General features: G+C 50.1%; 1 long non-coding RNA gene across 1 annotated transcript; it reads right to left on the bottom strand.

The window, feature by feature from the left end:
• Positions 1-4,254: 4,254 nt before the first annotated feature.
• Positions 4,255-4,998, bottom strand: LOC135399579 (uncharacterized). The gene is made up of 2 exons (XR_010424349.1): positions 4,882-4,998; positions 4,255-4,415 (listed from the first exon to the last, which is right to left on the bottom strand). It is a non-coding gene; the product is annotated as an uncharacterized LOC135399579 (long non-coding RNA).
• Positions 4,999-17,320: the final 12,322 nt, after the last annotated feature.

The raw sequence follows: 17,320 nt of genomic DNA on the forward strand, positions 1-17,320 counted from the left end.
AAAGGGGGATGATAGCGGGCATGGGAAGAATATCGGAAGGGTGAGAATTAAGGAAGTGTTCAACAGCAGAATTTGATATCCTAAATGCCCGCCAAACTCCTGTCGCCATTCACTTCAATCAACCTAATCACGATTTTGAAACTGATTTGAAAATTATATTGCTAGAATCTGGGTTCTGCACCGACATTAAACGTAAGAATAGAGAGTCCTACTTAATTTCGTAATTCAAGTGTCTCACACCAAATGGTCTGAATCTTAGTCCTGGCTCGTTATATCCGCTTATGTAAATTTAGTAGCTATATATCTATATTTATTTGTGCACAATTCTTGAATCCCCACTTTCAGTCATCGTCTGGTACTCCGTTAGATAATCCGTAACCTTCCCTTTTGTCCATTCTGGGCCACTCGTTTCCCATACTCCTGACCCCCCTTCCGCGAAACTGGGTTGGCGAGCCTTTTTGTTCACAACAACACCTTTTACTGTTCTTAAACGGTTAGAGGTCACCTATCCGTCTGCCCAGCTATTCATTGCACACAGACATGTGGCACCATATCTCCTTTCCTCTTCCCTTTCTTTGTACAGCAGTGTATATGTCTATACTATATATACTTATGTGTGTCACCACTTCACTTTGTACCTGAGGAAGCGTGGACCTCCACGCGAAAGCTTGTACAAATTAAACTTAAACAAAAATCTTCAGTGTCGGCTTCTGTATTTTGTTGATAGTGATTCAACAAATAATAGGTCCCCTGTCTAGAGCGTACGCGTCCTTGAGCCATGCAGGTGCATGATGACGAGGTGATGATACCGCGGCTTCATTGCAGATTGAGCTTTTCCAAAGGAGCATTAGTGGAAAAAAATGGTGTAGCCTTGGGACAATGGGATGACGTCACGATCAATGAGCAACAGAAGAAGAGGGCGCAGGAATGCTCTTCTCTCTTAGCCTCTCGCAGGTGGTACCAGCTCCGGAGGCGCAGCGGTAACGCGTGCGCTTGGAGACTGGGAGGTCCGCGGTTCGAATCCGCGGGCCGGCTGTGCCGTCTGGGGTTTTTCCTGGGTTTCCCTCAGATGTGTAATAGGCGTATGCCGGCACAGTTCCCCTGAAGTCGGCCCATGGACGCAGCTATCCTCCCCCCGAGCGGATTCCGCTCGGTCTTCCACTTCACCCTTTCCTCTCCTCCTCTCCACCACCTTTCCCTTCCCGAGAAACATGCCGCCTAATCAGGCAGGCAGACCTCTCGGGTTCCTCCCAACGACACTCCTCCTCCACCTCCTCGCAGGTGGTCGCCGCAGAGGGCGCTAAGAACGCATGCGTAGCGGACGCGGCGTGTCGCCCCAGTCAGTTGCTCACTGGCTGTCGCGGAGAGCAGACGTGCAGTCGGTTGCTCCGCAGTCCCCGTGCTCGCTCAGTTTCTGCCTGCCTCGCGGATGGAGCAGTCGCATCGGTCTGCGCTCCTGTTGTGGTGGGTTGATTTGTTGTGTAACTAATTCTTTCGCCAACTTTGTCCCCGCTTTGTTTGCGATTTTCATGCCGGTGCACGTCGGGTGCTGGTTGCTGTTGTCCAGGCATCCCCGCCATTTTCTATCTTCTGCCTTGGGAACGGGAGTAGCGCTGGCGTGATTCTTAATAATTTTGTCGTGAGATTAGTTGAGAAAGCAACCGCTAGGGGGTGCAGCTGCGGGGCTTTATACAGGAGAAAAAAACCATTTTGAGTCAGTTCTCTGCCTGGCTGTCGGATGGAGCAGTCACATCGTTCTGCGCTCCTGTCATGGTGGGCGCATTTGTTGTGTAACTAATTCTTTTTCTTGTTAGCTATTGATGGTTAGCATACCCTTGCTTTCCCAGCCTCTGTATTACGAGTGTTTTTCTCCTCGCATGTCCAGAGCTGTCTTAACTTGCCCAGACATGCCATGATGACGTCACAGCTGACGTCACAGGACGTTCGGAACTGGTAGCCATAGCTGCGATGCTTTGCAACCTGCCTCTGTGCTCCGTCGCCCGGCGATGGTCAGCGACCGTTCAGGACCGCTTTCTCCAAGATGGCATCGTTGATCTTCAACTAAACTCCTTCTCTCCACTCTATCTCTATCTTTTTATTTTATTTTCTACCTATTTTTTTATTTTTTATCAGCTCAACTAGCCCACAACTCACACAGTGGTTTGGACACGTCTTAGATGCTCCCCAATTAGTGTAATGACTCCATGAATGATCCTAATTACTGTGGGTGGTCCCAGATTGCTCTAATTGCTCATTAATGGCGTCCAGGCCACTGTGTGAGTTGTGGGCCAGTTGAGCTGACTATATACTACTGAAGATTACCAATAACCTGAAAATACTCATCGACGGCCATGAGATGATTGCGTTAATCGATACCGGAGCCGACGACTCCGTTATAAGTGGTACGTTGGCTAAGAAGCTTCGCAAGGTGCAAACGCAGTGGGATGAGTCTGACATCAGGACTGCTGGTGGACACGTCGTAACACCGACTGGCCGATGCACTGCAGTCATACAAGTGCATGACATCCAGTACGTCGTCAGCTTCGCCGTTTTGCCGAACTCCCCACGGGATGTAGTACTCAGTCGAAAGTGAGGCAGTCATTGACTTCACAAATGGAGTTATCTCTTCCAAAACGCCGAAAACTGCGGAAGACAAGTGGTGGGCACGAATAACCCCGGGGAAGCCCGCAAACACGGACGTAACCGCCGTGACGAGTCAGCACGTCAACCTGCCTCCCTTGTCGTCAGTCCTTGTGACCGCTACGTTCGACAGAGCACCAACTGGCTGTTTGTTGGCTGAAGGCAACACGCAACTTCTCCTCGAACGAGGAATTGGGATAGCACGAGGAATTGTGCCCGTAAGAAACGGAACAGTCGAACTCCTGGTCACAAATTTTCACCCGGAGCCACAACACCTCGCAAACGGCACGAAGATAGCCGTTATCGTAGACCAATCCACCACCACGCATGTTTGCCTGACGGACGCTTCTCGCATCGCGGTCACCGCGGAACACGAGGCCGGACATTTCGACGTAAACCCTCAACTCAATACAACTCAAAAGCAAACCCTTCTCCAGATGCTCAACGATTTCAGTGACTGTTTCGCTGCATCGTCGAAAGTAAGACAAACGCACATTACGAAGCACCGCATCATCGTCGACGAAAACGCCCGTCTAATTCACCGCATGCCGTACCGGGTATCCTGCAAAGAGCGAGAAACGATTCGAAAGCAAGTAGAAGAGATGCTAAGAGATGACATTATCCAGCCGTCGACCAGTCCGTGGGCATCGCCGGTGGTACTAGTGAAGATGAAGGACGGAACACTCAGTGTTCTGCGTCGACTACCGGAAACTCAATGAGATAACGAAGAAGGACGTTTACCCGTTACCGCGCATCGACGACACGCTCGATCGCCTTCAAAATGCAATTTTTTTCTCTTCCATGGACCTGAAGACAGGGTACTGGCAAATCGAAGTCGACGAACGTGACCGTGAGAAGACTGCCTTCGTCACTCCGGATGGACTTTTCAAATTCAATGTTATGACTTTCGGCCTTTGCACAGCACCAGCGACGTTCCAGCGAGTTATGGATACAGTTATCGCCGGGTTGAAGTGGCAAACCTGCCTGCCCAGGCAAAAATCTGGAGTGGGACCACTTCAAAGTGGTTTACTGGACAGGACCCACTTTGAGTGTGGGACCACTTAGTGACTGGGACCAGTTGAAAGTGGAACCAGCTTCACGATGGTCCCACTTGAAGTGGAACCAGGGGAATTGATCCAGTGGTCCCCTCTGCTAAGTGGTCCGGGATCCGGCCACTTAGCACCTGCGACCACTGAATGCATGACCGAAAATAATGCGTAGAAATGCACATATTGCTCAAGTAATTACCGTTTATTCTGCTAGAAGCATACACTGAGCAGAAAGAAATAATCAATACATCTCTACATGTACATACCACGTAGTATAAGTCTGATCACTCTCTGTGTCTAGACAAAGCATATGCCTGCCTGTGCGATGCACTCACGAGTAGTATGGGATCAGCTCAAGTATCCGGAAACTCACATCTTTGTCTGGACGCCATTAATTAGCAATTAGAGCTAATTGGGACCCCCCACATTAATCAGGACCCACCAGGGAGTCATTACACTAATTGGGGATCATCTAGGACGTGTCCAGACCACTGTGCGAGTTTCCGGATACTTGAGCTGATAAAAAATAAAAAAATAGGTAGAAAATAAAATAAAAAGATAGAAATAGAGTGGAGAGAAACAATTTATTCGAAAATCAACGATGCCGCGGCGAAGAAGCCGCTCCGGGGTGACCAGTGCTTGTTGACGTCGGGTAGTTGCAGAGATCGACGACAGGTGGCCACTTAGTTGCAAGGCATCACACCAGATGGCGCCACCATCATAGCTCTAGAGGAGAGAGACAGAGAACAAGATACTAGCGGCAGGTAAAAATGACAGCACTGCTAAACAAGTCTAGGCATGCGAGAGAAAAGGTCTAACCGCTACTGCTAAACAGAAAACAGTACACATCGGGGGGGAAAAGGCTTACGGGGGGACGATCGCTTAGGCCTAACCACAACACTACGCAGCTAACACAAGGCGGGAACCACACATCGCTAAACATGCGAGAAAAGGCTTAACACGAGCGCGGTCACCGCTAAACACGGCAAACATACGAGAAAAGGAGCGCGCTTGGGCATAACCTCAACACTACGCAGCTAACACAAGGCGGGAACCACACATCGCTAAACATGCGTCAACAGGCTTGGACACCGCAAAACAAGTCTAAACATGCGAGAAAAGGCTTAGCACGAGCGCGGTCACCGCTAAACACGGCAAACATACGAGAAAAGGAGCGCGTCAAATCACTCACCTTTTCCCCCGCGGCAACTTCCAGGCAGAAACTGAGCGAGCGCGGAGAACAACACGTCTGCTCTCTACGAGATCCAGCCAGCAACTGAGCGAGCGCGCGGAGCGCACGTCCGTCTTCCGCGACGGTCCGAGAGAAACTGAGAGAGGCGACGCGCGCGCGCCCTCTGCTCCACCCGTCCGCGCATGCGCGCGCGCGCTGCTAGCGGCGACGGGTGGCTTTTCGGTTCCGGTTTTACTCTCGTTTCTTTGTGCGCGCGTTTATCTGTATAAAGGCAGCGCGCACCGCGCTCGCGTCATCACTACGTGAAGATGTTCAGCTACCACTCTTTACAAAATTGTTCCCGCACCCACGCTTCTTGGGAAGAAGTGGAGAAGGAATGTTTCAACGGCGAAAGTCCCCGCAACGAGCTCGTCATCACTGCTTTTCGCTACGTGATAGACATGGTAGGCTTTGGCAATATAGGAGAGATCTCGCCGGGGCCGCTGCAGGAGATGGTGCGTCGAATTTACGCCCGTTACAAGAACGTCTGCATAACGGTTCCGGACGGACCCCTGGGACTAATGAGCGAATTTGTGAGCTTGTCCAACGCAGAATTCAACTACATCGCTGCAGACATCGTGGACCTTCTCGCTCGTGCCATCGCTCATATTAAGCACGCTCTACGGAAGCAGCGACATTTGCAAGCAGTCTACATCGCCAACTTCGTCACTGATTTATTGAAATACCGCTTGGTTATTGACATGCAACGCATTAAACAGTCCGAATAACTTTGACGAGACTCTGTGTGCTCTTTCACTGAAACATCTTTATTGAATACATACAAAGGACTTGGTCGATAGATGCCTGCACCCTCCCTGACTTGCCTCAAGAGAAAGGATATGGGGTATCTTCATCGCAGCGTCGTCATTGCGCGGGTCACTGCACCAGCACGATGACGGAATGGTAATTCTTTTCGTACACCCATTCCGCTACCACACTGCCACGATGACCCGTACTTCTCCTGTCTGCGAGAGAGAGAGAGAGAGAAGCATGTCTCGACTAGAACTTTTATTCTCGATTACATGCGCGTGCAGCTCTTTGTTCCGCGGTTACTCGATGCCTGACGACGTCGACGCTCTCGGGCTCTCTTCCGGGTTTTCCGTTGCTGCACAAAGAGAGAGAGCACTATCGTAATCCTATACGCGTCAAAACATAACAAAGCTTACCGTATTCGCAGCTCCCATAAGGGAAGGAGTGTACGGCATCCACGAGATAGCGCTTGTCGTCGTAGGGGACCAAGCTCTTCTTGAGTCTCGAAATGGTGTACATCGTTTGCTTTATACTCTGGATGGTGCACTGCTTCTGAGAGACCGCCGTTTCATTGAACAGAGAATCTCGGTACACTTCGTGCAATAAATGTTTCCTCACCACGTCCTTCTTAACTCCTTTCGCTCTCGCGATCTGTTTGTGTGTCCCAGCCAAGAGAATGCTGTACATTTTCGCTCGGATGGCTACGACTTCCTGAATAACTCCACCCCCCGTCTCGTCTTTGAAGAACCCCATCTGGTTCGCGTGCTCGTCGTTGAAAAGCGGGTGGTCTGGCGGATAGGAAGACAGATCTAACTCACTCTCAATCTTCACCAGCTGCTCTTCCAGGCTTTCACACGTGAGAGAAAAAATTATGCTGTCCGTGTCGCTATAGATCAATTGCACTGGACATGACAAGCGAGAAAAGAGCGACTCGTAGATGAAGCTGTACATTCGGACTTTGGATATTTCTAGAATGGCGAAGCCCACGTAAAGGGGGTGCGTGCATTTGATGCGGCGCTGCTTCATCTCGTACAAGATGCACTTGTCACTCAGAATGAGAAAATGCTGACAGTCGACGGAGCTAGCTTTTCTGAGCGCGCTTTCTTTGTCGTAGGCTAGGGCATACCTTTTCATCCGTCTCACATTTTGTATCGTCTTACCGAACGTACTATTCGACATGGTTTTGTACAGAAGTCGCTCGAATTTCGTGGTCGCGGCATTCCTCAACGCGACGTTTCCCTGCACGAAGGTTCGCAAAAAGTTGTCTTGGCGGAACGAGAGGATGCTGTGAACACGTTTTATTTTCATGCCCAACCTCACGTACAGAGCGAGCAATGCATAATGAACGACGTAACGTTCTTTGTCGTAGCACGTCAGCAAGAGTTTCTTGGTGGGAGGGGCGTTCAGCGACAACGCATCTTTCAGGTGGCGTTGGTAGGGGGAGAGTTCGTTCTCGTCCACGCACCTGTGTTCGGGTGCCAGGGGAAAATCCCTGGTGAGTGCGTGCAGTTCTTCGGGATACGACAAGTCTACTACGTAGACGTAACCCACTTGCGAATCGTGAGGAATGTTGAGAAAATCGATCTCGCTCCACCTCGAAGGATCGACCCACTCAAAGCCCCCTGTTGGGAGATGAAAAGTCATCGCGTAGGGGTACAAACTGTTCACGTCGAGGTACTGGATAAAAGTCTTTTCTTGCTGGGGATCGTAATCGTCGCACCCCTCGTGATTAGCCCGACAGTATCTGTGGAAGCTGTTACAAATGCCTCCCCTGATTCCCTTCTCGATCGTTTCGTACATCTCTTGGTCGCTTATGAGCTCGAGTTTGACATTGGTGAGCTTCAAAGCGCTACTCCACGCGTAACTGGCGAGGGACACGGTGCGTAAGATATCTATCCCATCCGTCTCTAGCGCAATCTTTCTGAAATACAGCACGATGTCGCACAGCTGACAGGTGTCGAGCGTGACGTAGAGACGCGTGTAATCTCCTAGGTCCTTGCATTTGAACAATTCGAAAATCTCGAGGGCGTACTGATAGTCCTCGTCCGTGATCTCTTCATCGTTCAGGTCACTTTTGAAAGCTTCCTTTGGCGGTAGTGCGGGCAAATTGTACACTTCGAAACTGTCGACGAAGGTGTACGGGTAAATTCCCTTCTTGAGAAGCCGTCGGAAACGGTCACCAAACATTTGACGGGTGCAATGAAACGCACTCTCGCCACCGCTGGAGAGGAGCGTTTCTACCAGGTTAGACAACGAGAGGTTGAAAAACTGCGTGGTATCGCGGAAATGGAGCTCGCCAATATTGAAGCCTCGTATTTTTTCTGTGGTAGACGCTAAGATCCACGGTTCTCCCATATTTAGAACGTGCATATGGCGGAGAAGGGAGCTCAAATCGTACTGCAGGTTGTGCACGCACACGACGAGTTCTTTAGTGTTTCGACACGTAAGGTTACACGTATCACACAGCGTCGCGACAAAATTCGAGGAACCGGGGTCTACGAAACGGGTGTGGTCGTGATGCGACACCTTCCGCGTATGTCGGTTAAATTCGATTCCACAAAATTCGCAGTGCGTAGCGCTCGCGTGCCGAAAGTGGTCTTCCATACTCATGACCAACGGTGAGGGAAGACGGTTCAGCCTATCGATTTGATCGCTAAATCGCTTGAGCGAGAGCAAGCATTTTTCTGCCGCGTTGGGTCCCAAATAGCCATCTACGTCCATTATTTTCCCATCACAACTTCTCACTAGCACAATGCTATACGAGCTCATCCTGTGCACACTCGAGGCGTCCTTAACGAGCGCGTCCTTTTCCAGTATGCTTTCCGTGTCCAACACCGCAAAATAGGGATAGGGATGCATGTACTGTATCTTGGTGAAGGAAACGCTCTCCCCCGCTTTTGGCATTTCGAGAATTACTTCGTTTACGTCTCGACACAAACGTTCGTGCTGCTCCAACGCTCCTCTCGTCCTATAACCGCTCGTGCATTTCTCGCAATAAAAATAGTCACCTCGCCCCATGAAAGTGCTAAATTTTCGGATCCCATAGAAATGCTCCCTAACCTCGAGCAGGTGGACTTTGTCCTGATAGAGCGTGCAGGGAACCCGTCCGGTAGATATCGAACTCGTCTGCTCGTCGAACACGTAGATGTACACGGAGATTTTGTTTTTTCTCTCCCACAGGGCAATGTCTTCGTAAGTGACTGGGAAGCAGGGTGGCCAGTATGTTACACGCGTCTCCGGATTCGAAGGATTCATGTATTTGTGGTATCTAAAATGAAGGTTTGGTTTACTCCTCAACGGATGCAAGAGTGCCAGCACGCTATACTTGAAACACTCGTTTTCGTGATTCGGTGGAAGTTTGACGTTTGTGAGAGTCTTTGTTTTTTTCTTCAACATTTCGGGAAGCTCGATCGTGCACCCAATCCGCTTCGGTTTCAAACGCGTTAGTTTTAAGTCGACACATTGGACGTCGTTCGAGGTGAAACCAGACCCTTCTCTCGCATAGTTTTCTACGCGTTGCGAGGATTCTGCGATAGCAGCATTTATCGCGTCTTCGATTTCTTGACGGTTATGAACCACTCTCATGTGAAGGTTCACGTGAAGGAGATGAGAAGTCAACCCGTCGGCTCCGTCCTTAACCATGAGCGCTTTCGAGCACAGACAAAATTTGAAAGGCATGGGATAAGCTTCGAGGACGCGCGTGATTACTGGAGCTATGCTCGGTAGATAGAGTCGCAAATCGTCGACGTTGTCGTCGTGCGGGGAACAGAGAAGCGTGTACCTAGTAGCCGTTCCGTCAAATGCCTCATCTGTGACAAAGAAAGGAAGGAATCGTCTCTCCGTGACGGAGGGATGATTCTCTACGACGTGTTCTCTCAATTCAACGATTCTACGACCCTGGACAGGCTCAGCTTCGTTTCGAAATTCTGGGCTTGCATCTGGTGATTCATCTCGAACCCTACCAGACAGAGGAATGAAATCTGCATACGACTGATCCCCTTCCCACATGAGCAATTCGTCTGCATTGTCATGTCCATCTAGGGGTTCGTCGTCGTCCGTTTCAGGTATTACGAAAGGCGGACTACTGACTCTGTCGTCGTCGTCGTCATCTGAAAGGACGACTGGGCTATTACCGAGATTCTCTATTCTAGCTTCGTGCTCTCTTTCTACGGCCACGAGCATGGCATCGATGGGGTCGTACTGACATACGAGACAGCGCGGCACTGCGGTCAAACAAAATCAGTACGAGATTTCCTCTCACGAAACAATGCTCACTTTTCCCTTCAGTTGAGGAACGCTTGAGATTGATGATGATGATGAGAGAGGATGGGATGAGACCCTGTGTTCAGTGTCATGCGGTGACAGCGGCTATTGGTTCCTGAAAAACAATGTCATGCATAGAATACACTCTCACAGCAGAGACGGTCAACTTACATTTTGGTCCACGAAACGACTCACGTCGTGGATGAATGCCCCTCGTGGGCTGTCGATCAATCGTCGTAGAACCAGCGCACCTTTTATAGTCGCTACACCGCTCTCCTCCTCCTCGCATTGCGACGGTGTCGTCTGTACTTTGACCACCCCGCCTTCCGTCTTTCGCGCCTTTTTGCGATGTCGCATATGACAATGATGTCATCGGCGTTGAATAAAACATTACACTAATTTCAAGCTAACACTCTGGGACGACTTGTACATGACGACGAGAAGACCCAGAGTGGGATTCGAACCCAGGATCCTTCTACACTGGGCGCGACACACTAACCACCAATCTAATTCGTACTGCGTGACGTTTTTCGTATTGCGGGGTTCGTGTCTACACACGTCACAACATGTTCAAACACGTCAAACATGTTCAAACACGTTCAATGACGTCATAGAGAGAGAGAGGGAAGTAGTGTGTCCAGGGACGACTTCGACGCCTGTGTCTAAACACGTCCAAACATGTTCAGACACGTTCAATGACGTCATAAAGAGGAAGAGAGAGGAACGAGTGTGTCCAGGGGCGACTTCGCCGCCCGTGTCCGAACATGTTCAAACACGTCTTAACATGTTCAAACACGTTCAATGACGTCATAGAGAGTGAGAGGCAAAGCTTTACTATAAATGTCGAAGCGAATGGTCGATCGTCATTCCATCATGATCAGCTTGGTAGATCCTCGTAAGTAATACCCATGACGTCATCATCATCGTCGAAATGTTTGAAGAGTTTCGTTTCCAGTGTACAACACTTTTGCTGCGCGTGAAGTCGGTTTTTTCCCGCCTCACATATTTCGGGAGATTGGCAGCGCCCGCTTCTTCTGCACCAATTGTGGTGGATTGTGGTCCAAAGGTACGCTTCCTCGTTATTTTTTAATACGTTCTATAATCGTTCACATTTTTTCAGAGCAAAAGCATTGGACGGACCGATTGATTCGCCCGTTTCTCGGCTGTCGGACGGTACCGTTCGACGTACGTTGCGAAGGACTTCGACTATTGAAGGAAGATGGAGAAGATGGACCATCAGTGTCACTCTGTGACTGAAGAAGATTGTACGTGTGTGTTTGAGTTAAAAAAACACGCGTTTCTCACACTCCTTTCGTTGCAGATTACGAATGGCTACTGACGGGAGATCTACCCCTGGTCCTAACCTTCAAGCCTCCTCCAAAGACCTTCTTTTTGCGAATCGGCGATCAACTGACTACCTGTCGCTGCGGTGGACTCTGGTCGAGAAACCCCAGCCATTGGTTAGACTCGAGCCTTCGTCCGTATTTGGGCTGCCTTCCCGGCTACGAAACCAAAGCTGGAGCCTAATTCATGTGTAACGAGAAATAAAAAAAGGTTGTCTACTCTCATTCCGTCTCAGTCATGATGACGCCCGAGCAGAGGTTTGCCACCTTTGTGCAAACGCGAATGTATCGGGACTTGATGCGATTACGCGATTATATTCACGGCGATAGCTGCGAGGGAGACTTTCGCTCGATTCTCAAGACGATACCCTTACGTCTGTTCACCGTCAGTGGGAAGATTGCAAAGAAAATGAAGCGTTTCGTAGATTACAAGCTCGAGCTGTTGGAAAAGTATAGACGAGGAGAGGCAGTCGACCCGTGTCTCATCAACGCGGGTTTCAACCGGCCTATCGTCCGTCGCTACTGGCTTCTCCACACATCCCTCGACGTCACGGTGCAGACCGGCGACGACGGCGGTGAGCGTCGGGTCAGCACGTTGGAAGATCGTCTCGCAAGGGTCTTGTGTATGTCGTGAAAATAAATAGTCTATTTTTTACGAAACGAGTTCGCTCACGAGGAGACGTTTTATTGTTTCGTCATTCTCTTCGAGGTTACAGGAAAACATGGATACACAACTTTTCAAGCTGTAGCGTTTCGACATGCGCGTGGCTACGTAGATACAAAAAAGCCCGCAGTAAGGCGAAAAGGGTGATTGAATACACTTGTCGTTATACTCGTCCACTACAGGTAAAGTCCTTCGAAGGTTTGCTTCGATGGGGGGAAGTCCGTAGCTGTCGAAAAACACGGAAGACCCGTCGTAGTTTTTCAGGTAGAGCACCCAGTGCTGCCCGCGTCTTCTTCGCTCTTCCGTATTGATGATTAAATAACCGGGTTTGCGTAAAACGAAGGCTTCGTTGGAAGCGCAAATGCCTCTCAGCATGGAGGAAGCGAGGGGGTTCAGGGACACGAGTTCCAAGATGTCGCTCTCGTACATCTTTTCTTATGGGAAGGTGACCGTACGGTCCTTGTCGACGTACATGAGCTTGGGACACTCGGAAATCAAGAGGACGGTGACCGCGTGTGGAAGGGCTTTAGCGAAGCGTAATTGCAGGCGAACGTTTCCTTTTCGCCACTCGTTCAAATGCGAAGGAGAAGAACACTTGTCCACGTCCAGGTTGAAGTAGAGGAGGAACCCGTTCGTTTTAAATCGCTCGTAGCTATACTTGAAATGTTTCTCTCCCAGTTCTTGCAAGAAGTTAAAGTAGGGAATTTTGACGAGGTCGTTCTGAAAGTCGTACTCGGCTCGCACTTGCTGGCCGTCCACGGAGAGCATCGAATGAGACAGGTCGTAATGACGGAATTTGTAGGGGTTCGATTGGATGTCGCCGAGAAAGTCGGACGTGGCGAGCAGGGCGACGCATAATTTGGAAGGTACCCTTTCGGGGTAAACGTTTTCAAAGTGAGCGTCCAAGCTCCCGGCACTCAAGCTCCGCACCTTGGTTTCCAATCCGCGTAACACGTAGATGGCCGGCGTGGTCTGAAGCCGCCGCTCGTATTCCAAAAATAGGGAAGGTGCCAGCGTCACCTTTTTCAAGTGTAACGTCATTTCTTTAATGTCCACCTCGTAATTGTACGTTTTCTTGTCTTTGGGGACCGATACGAGTTTAAATTCGTCGTTGTTTAACAGGAAAACGACACGAATTTCGACGGCAGGTACCATCAGGCGCGGCTGTTGAAACAGGTCGGTATTGATCTGACCGACCAGGTTAAAGTATTTTCCACCCTTCGTCGCTTCGTAACGTTGTTTCGGACCGCGAGACGAGACGTCGTAATCGTCCTTTAAATGTTCGTCGTCCTCGACATAAAGTCCAGCCGCGTGCACTGTTTCTTGAGCCGCGGGCGTGGAATGAAGCACGACGTCCAAAATACTCCTGTAGGCGTACAACTCGTTGGAACTGACGAGCTTGTTGTTCGCATAAACGGTGACCGTCTTAAACATGCCGCTCAACAGGTGGTTTATTGGGAAAACGACATCTTTCTCGTCCATTTCTTCCCCGTCGTCGCGAACAATGCGCACGGTCAAAGACACGAAACTGCCGTAGAGATCCAAGTGTGCCCTTTGCAAATTTTGAATACAAAACTCGATCACGGAATTATTTACTCCGTTGACCGGATAAAAAAGTTGGTACGAAGTATCTTCCACGCCGTATTGAATGGAAGGGGGTTCGAATATCATCACGTCACTCGTTAGACAGATCGGCGTCTGTATTTTTCCTTTCGTTGACGTCATGACGGAGCGCGCGCAGCGGATGTGTGACCTTCACGGCGTACCAAAGATATCTGCAGGTGCGTCGTGTGTCGGCGCCTTTTGTTGTCGTTTGCGGCGTTTCTTTCCATTGTTGTTGTTTCCAGAGCCCTCCATGGAATCCAGCACGTCTCTCCCCGTTGCTATGGCCGTCTTTTTTACTGCGCGCGATATTCCTTCGCCATCGGCCAAATTCCGCGCCAAGCGCTTCAACGTTCTCTTGGCGATCGGTTTTATTTGCTGCCAGATGGGAACGATAAACTTGGATATGTTGCTCAACACACCGCCCCCTCGTTGGAAAAGGGGTCCCGTGTACACGGGAATTATTTTGGGGGAATTACGGTACATATTTGAAATGCAACGTTAGATTGGTTCTGCCTTTGGACCGCAACGGCAAACGTCTTCCCGTTTCGTCCGCGAGAACGATCGTCACTGAAGGAATTTCGAATTGAGACAGGTTAAAATACTGGATGTTATCTAACGTGTAGGTGACGACGTGCTTGTCTTTCTCGTAATAAAAGGGTAGTATTTTTAATATCGGTTTTTTCCCGCTCCCCACGTACGTGGGTTCCACGATATCCGTGTACACGATTATGTTGTGAAACGGGGGTTCCAGGAGTACCTCGACGGAGCTCGTGGCATCCTCATCCCCCGTGAACACGGTACGCGATTCGAAGCCCAAAAGCACGGCCAGGTACTCGGAAAGTCTTAGGGTGGAGGTGCCCTCGGAAAGCCGAATTTTACATTTCTGTTCGGTTCCGTCGAAGCTGAAGCGCGCGCGTTCGCCTACGCGCTGATTAATCGCATTTAGAAGTGCTTGCGGCGTCGCATAATAGCCGGGAGGCAGATGTACTTGCAAAGATCGAGGAATTTTCGTCTTGATCGTGAAAGAAAATTGACGCGCTACGGGGAGAGAGACGCGTAGCGTTTCTTCGTGTCCCTCGACGGGTGTGAGATGTAGCAGCTTGACAAAGGGTTCCGGTACGTGCAACCCTTTCGGTGTTTTCAGAGAGTACACGTTATCCGCGAATTCTAGCGAGGCGTCCAGCTTGTGCGTCTGGAAATACTTGTTGAGTGTGTTCCGTAGGGACGTGGTTTCCGAATTCAGAGTGACGTCGCCGAAAGCGACGGCGGCTGCGGCGTGCTCCAATAAGATGGAGGTGGCTTCGCGTTCGCTCAATTTGGGGGGTTTCACCGCACGACCTGCTTCGCGGGACGCTAGCGAGGCGTCGAGCGCTTGCGCGAGCCGAGGGTCCAATTCCACGGCTTTCACGTCCACGGGTAAGACGAAGTCGTATCGCGATTTATTGTACGCGAAAGAAACGTCGAATTCCGAAAGGGCTTTTCCCAAATCCCTCTCGAGATCCGAGGTGACACGAAAAGTTCTGCCGGCTTCCACCGTATCCTCGAAAGAAACCTCGATTTTCGCATCTTGCCTTTCGTACCCGATATTTAAAAAATCGTTACTTATGCTGAGATCCATCAGACCGACTTTATACCGATTCGAGAGCTGAAGCGGGCTATCGAAAGCTACCGTGAAGGCGTTGAGTTTATTCGAGGGAAACTTATCCATGCTGGCGTTCGAGAGCAGGTGGACGTAGATGTCCGACATCATTTCCCAATCTTGACCACGTCGCTGCTCGGAACCCAACTGTCGTGTTCTTTGTCGTAACCGAACCAGCGAACCAAGGAGAAGCTCTGACCGTTCACCTGCTTCTTCCTCAGCACTTTCGTTACTGGCCAAGGCTGATTGGCGTCTCGGGTTACGACGAGTACCTCCTCCGGGTAGAAAGATCCGTCCACTTCCTTACCCCGGTAATCTTCCAGGTGTACGACGGGAGGAGAGGTGTCTCTCAGGCGGGAGACGGTGAAAATCTGAGGCGACCAACTCCCTTCCGAGCTCTTATGAAAACCTTTTCTGTGAAGTAGGACCCTCACTTTATCCCCCAGTTTGAGCTTCTTTTTCACGGAGGGTACGACGGGCTTCCCATTTATCTTATTGAACAGCTCCAATTCGTTTTCGGGCGTGACTTCGGACGGGCTGATGCCCAAAGTCCTGTGTTTGGTGGTGTTGTAGTCGCGCACGATCTTGGGAAGCGCGGAAACGAAGTGGTATTTTCCCGTTACTCTAAAATAACGGAATATTCTGTCGCGTAAAGTCCGTATGACGCGCTCTGCCTGCGACGCTTTGATTACTGGAGAGAAGGTAGAATACATCTGTACCTTCTTTCGTGAGAGATACTCCTTGACGGTCTTGTTGTAGAATTCCCCGCCTCTGTCGCAAAAGATGCGTGTAGGTACGTTACCTCCCCGAAAAAGTCTTATCATGGCCCTTTTCATTTCGGCGGGGCGCTTCGTCTTTAGCGGGAGGGTGCGCAGAAAGCGGGAGAGGGAATCGATTGCCACGAGAATGTAGCGGTAGCCACCGTTGAATCTCTTGTATTTTGAAAAATCGGCGAGGTCCATTTGCCACACGTCGTTGATCTTGAGCGCGATGATGCGTCTCCTATTAAACTTTCTTCTGACCGGATGGTGAAGCGTGTAGGCATCCAGCTTTCTGAGAATGGCGAGAGCCTTCTTTTTGCTCAAGTGATGCGCTTTTCTATAGCGTTCCACACCCCCCAAACCACCCTCTGGTTTCTCATATCCCTCCATAAGTCGTCCACGCAATGGAGGCCTGCTGCTGCTGCTGCTGCTGTTGAGGCTCGCGAGATTTGGGTAGAGAAATCAGACGCAATAGTTTCGAGACTTTGGGGAACCAGGAAGGTTTCTTTCCCGTCTTACGTTGCAACAAATAATTGACGAGTTCGTAAACGGAGGAGTGTCTGATGGGCTTGCCCGACACGGAGACACAACCCTCGCGATCCCAGGAAAGAACCTTCTTTAATTCCGAGACGACCCTTTCCGCTTCCTCTTCGTCCACCTCTGGAGAGAGGAGCGAATAGTCAAAGTCATTTGTAGCGTCGGACGCCTTGTTTTTATTGTCGTAGGGGTCAAATCCGTACTGCTTGAGTATGCGATACAGTGCTTGCAGTATGAGTTTCACTTTGACGTCGTCACTCTCCTTCGAAGAAAGAATGTTTCCGATGGAGGAGGTGGTGGTCACTTCAATTCTCTTGGCCATTGGCGAAAAGGTTCAACACGGCGGAAAGCAGGAGAGGAACCACCGACGAAAGCACGCCCTGTCCTCGCTGCTGAGACAGATAGCGCTTCAAACGTTGCGGATTCTTGTGAATCTTTTTGTAGGCGAGCCGTCGTAAAAAGCGTTTGTGCTTCTTCAAACGCGCGAACGTATCTGGAGCTAGAGCCACCTTTCCGTTCAATACATTGAGACAAATTTCGGAGAGGTGTTTCATGTCGGACGAGGACGAACGTCTCAAGACGTCGCGGCGGCGTGGAGGGGGTAGAGTGGAGAGTACTTTGAGTAAAGTGAGGTGAGGGCGGAGATTCATTTCGGAGCGTAGATATATTGACGTTCTCCCGGAAAGATATTGCTACGCAACCTGTGATCCTCGTGCGTATAGTTGTGAAGATCCACGAGTAAATATGCGTGGGGCGACGACATCGCTTGTTTATATGCGTCCAGAAAATACTCCAATCTTTTTCTGCCAAATAGCTGTTGGCCGAAATGTTCCATCTG

Source organism: Ornithodoros turicata, chromosome 7, assembly GCF_037126465.1.
Source record: "Ornithodoros turicata isolate Travis chromosome 7, ASM3712646v1, whole genome shotgun sequence".
Lineage (NCBI taxonomy): Eukaryota > Metazoa > Arthropoda > Arachnida > Ixodida > Argasidae > Ornithodoros > Ornithodoros turicata.